We start from the raw sequence: 4211 nt of genomic DNA on the forward strand, positions 1-4211 counted from the left end.
CAACGTGCCTCAATATTGTCCCGCTTCGCAGGCCTGAGGTTGTACTCAAAACGTGGATAGAAGAATCATTATTTGATATGACTGGATCTTCCAGGATTTTAAAACTTATGCAAATGGATAAAGGTTTCGAAAGGTGAAACACTTGCAAATCACCTGTTTATTATGGAGCCCAAATACCCAAGGTTGATGAGCTACCTGTTTACAAAAAGTAACGTAGCATATGGGCTCTCAATGCTGGATAAGTTTCAGAAATCAAGTACTGTCATTGGCATAAGCCAAACCATGTCAATGAAATCTATCACAGAAGAGAATAAAAGGTTCAGGGACCAGCTTGTCAGAAGCATTCTGGCTCCAAACACAAGGGGGATAAATATAATGGATTATTGAACTCCTTGCAGTGTGGAAGGAGCAAACAAATTAAGGACTGCAACACGGGGCGCAGAGCTTCATGGGGTTACCATGCCGTTTGTTGCTGAACAATTCATCACGCAAGAAATTGTGTCTGAAGGAGATGTGTTCAAATCAATTATATTTAGACCTGACGAAGAATTGTTCCCAAGGCAATGGATGATTAGGGGCTAGAGGGCTCTGTATAATAGGGTCAAGAACATTTGTAAAGATTAATAGAGGAGCGGCTTCAGCTTCCAGGCTGCCTGTGGAGCATGTCTTCGAAGAAGAACAGAAAAAGTTCCAACCGTAACTCCGACCAGGGTTCGCCCTCGCTCTCCACGGCTCGCTCTCCAGCGGGGGGCCTCGGCTGCTTGTCCCAAAGCCGGCTTCGCGGCAGCAACTGGGACTCTGGCGGTGATCAACTTCCTAGAAAAGGATGACAAAGCTCCTAAAAAATTCCAGAATTCCCTTGTTCAACTCGGAGTTGGCACTATGAAGTCTGCAAATATAACTATTGGCCGACCAGTGCTGCTTACCCGTTTACATGGAAAGCAAGAGGTCTGTGTGGCCTGCCCTGTACCAGGATTTCCCGGAGGCAAGGTTGGCCTGAGTGACATAGCACAGAAGAATGCGGGTGTCCGAATTGGTGAGGCCATCCATGTCCAGCCTCTTCTGGGTGCTGTGCTACAGGCTGAGGAAATGGACATGGCACTCAGTGACCAAAATGTGGATATTAATGAAGAACAATCGGCTGGTTGTCTTCTGAGAAAACTAGATGACAAGATTGTTTAACCAGGCAACTTTCTTTACATTACATTCTATGGACGACCATGCAGGTTGCAAGTGTTGTGAGTGAAAGGTGCAGATGGCATGATACTGAGAAGGCTTCAGAGTGCCTGCTCAGGGAATGGCCTCAAAACGGTCCAGCATAGAAGCCAGTACCCTCGATATGTCCTTACAGTTAAGCCAGTTGGATCTGGAAGAGCCTCGGGTCCCACCATCAAGCAGTACTCCCTGCAAACCAGTAGATGACAGAAAGATAAGTAAAACTGGTGACAGTTTGTCAAATGTCACACAGAGTCCTGGTGGCAGCAGTGGGCTTGGGCCAGAGGAAGTTACAGGTCTTGAATGTAGCTTTGCGTCTGCCAGAGGAGGAAATGAGTACCTTATCAATGAAGAGAGATTCCTAAAGCCAGCCAATCTGGGAGCAAAGTGCAACACTGATACTTTCTACTTCATTTCTTCAACAACGAGAGTCAATTTTACAAAAATTGGTACAAATTCAAAAGAGCAAGACAACCAGTTCAAAGTAACTTACGATGTGATAGGAGGCTTAAATGGTCAGCTGAAAGCAATTAGAGAAATAATTGAACTTCCTCTCAAGCAGCTTGAACTATTCAAGAGTTACGGAATTCCTCCCCCTAGAGGAGTGTTACTGTATGGCCCTCCAGGTACTGGAAAGACAATGATTGCCAGGGCTATTGCTAATGAAGTTGGAGCTTATGTCTCTATAATAAATGGTCCAGAAATTATAAGCAAATTCTATGGGGAAACTGAAGCAAGGTTACGTCAGATATTTGCTGAAGCCACTCTGCGGCATCCATCAATTATTTTTATTGATGAGCTGGATGCACTTTGCCCAAAAAGAAGGGGCTCAGAATGAAGTAAAAAAAAGAGTTGTAGCTTCACTGCTAACACTGATGGATGGTATTGGTTCAGAAGGAAGTGAAGGACAGGTATTAGTTATTGGGGCCACAAATCGTCCTCATGCTTTGGATGCTGCACTCCGCCGACCTGGATGATTTGGTAGAGATTGAGATTGGAGTTCCTACTGCTCAGGACCGGCTAGATATACTTCGGAAACTGCTTCGAAAGGTACCGCAGGTACTCACTGAAGCCGAGATGCTACAGTTAGCAAACAATGCACATGGATACGCTGGAGCAGACTTGAAAGCCTTGTGTAATGAATCAGGCTTCAGTGCCTTCCAGAGAGTCCTGAAGAAACAGCCTAACCTCCCTGACAGCAAGGTGGCTGCGTTGGTGAAGATTACTCTGAATGATTTCTTGCGGGGAATGAATGTTCAGGCTCAGTGCCATGAGGGAGGTTGCAGTTGATGTCCCAAGTGTATCCTGGTCAGATGTAGGAGGACTGGAAAATATCAAACTGAAATTGAAACAGGCTGTGGAATGGCCCTTGAAATATCCGGAGTCTTTCACCCGAATGGGTATTCAGCCACCTAAAGGAGTTCTTCTGTATGGGCCACCTGGTTGCTCTAAAACGATGATTGCAAAGGCTTTGGCCAATGAAAGTGGACTGAATGTTCTAGCAATAAAGGGGCCTGAATTAATGAATAAATATGTTGTTGAATCTGAAAGAGCCATTAGATCTTCCATTATTTTCTTTGATGAACTGGATGCCTTAGCAGTTGAAAGGGGCAGTTCTTCAGGGAATGTAGCTGACCGTGTTTTGGCTCAGCTCCTTACGGAAATGGATGGCATTGAATAGTTAAAGGATGTGACTGTTTTGGCAGCAACTAACCACCCAGATAGGCTAGACAAGGCTTTGATGCGTCCTGGAAGAATTGATAGAATCGTGTATGTGCCGTTACCAGATGCAGCAACAAGGAAGGAAATATTTAACCTGCAGTTTCACTCGATGCCAATCAGTCAGGATGTTGATCTGAATGAACTCATCCTCCAAAGGGACACATATTCTGGAGCAGAGGTCATCGCCGTCTGTAAAGAGGCCGCCCTTCTGGCGCTAGAAGAAGGCATTAAAGCCAAATGCATCAGGAAAAAACATTTCACTCAAGCCTTGAGCACTGTGACGCCCAGAATTCCCGAGTCACTGAGACGTTTCCATGAAGATTATCAAGAGAAGAGTGGGCTTCATACACTGAAAAAAACATGCCCCTTCCTTATGCTAAAAATGCTTTCTAGAGAAAATTTGTTTCATTTTAAAATTTTGTGTTGAGAATGTTAAAAAAAGAAATTCTTAAACAAAATGTCTGAAATTTGTTGACTGGAATTAAAGGGCTTCAGTTCTTGTAGACGTCTTAAATCATAGGGATAAAATGAAAGTCTCAGGGCAGAGGTTTAAATCAGTTTTACCTGGAAATGTGTGCTGAGTTTTAAAATGTAAACTTCTAGCTTTTTCACTTTTGACCTGGCTCCTCCATCCCATGAAATGCTTTTCTTACTTCAGAGCCCCTTTCAGTGCATTCCTAAATGCCAAACTTAGGCAGCAGTTTTACACAAGAACAGAGAGAATGCATGTGGATGACGCATGGTGGGAGATATTTACAAATCTTTATTTTTGAAGGCCAAACAATTAAATGGCCAGAAGCACCTGCCAAGCTTATGTGGCCTTGTTTCCAAATACGTACTGGTTCTCATTATATTCACACCTGCATTTTTGCTTCAGCCACATTAATCTATACTTATGGCAGTTAAAGAACAAAGAAATAAGAGTCACTTCATATACTGTAATGCCCTTTAAAGATTTAAAAAATTGAAAATATAAGCCCAGTCCAGTCCTAGAGCAGTACTTGGTGTTGTTTTTTCATCAAATGCTAGAAATGAATCATATAAAGTGTTCATGTTTTAACTTGTACACATTTTCAGTCCCAATAAACTTTTCAGTTAAAAGATGAAAAAAAAAAAGAATAGAGGAGCAATAACAGGGCTACCAGAAGGCCTCATTGGGAAAATGGCAGAAGATCTCATATCTACCTGCGGTTGGATTAAGATTAAAGGTGCTGTTGGCCAACACCTAACAACGCTATTGTCTACACTACTAAGTGAAAAGGGAGTTCATGCAC

At 43.1% G+C, this 4211-nt stretch overlaps 1 pseudogene; it reads left to right on the forward strand.

Moving 5' to 3' along the window:
* Positions 1 to 662: 662 nt before the first annotated feature.
* LOC132213239 (ATPase family gene 2 protein homolog A-like) lies at positions 663 to 4010 on the forward strand (annotated as a pseudogene).
* Positions 4011 to 4211: the final 201 nt, after the last annotated feature.

This window comes from Myotis daubentonii, chromosome 12, assembly GCF_963259705.1.
Source record: "Myotis daubentonii chromosome 12, mMyoDau2.1, whole genome shotgun sequence".
NCBI lineage: Eukaryota > Metazoa > Chordata > Mammalia > Chiroptera > Vespertilionidae > Myotis > Myotis daubentonii.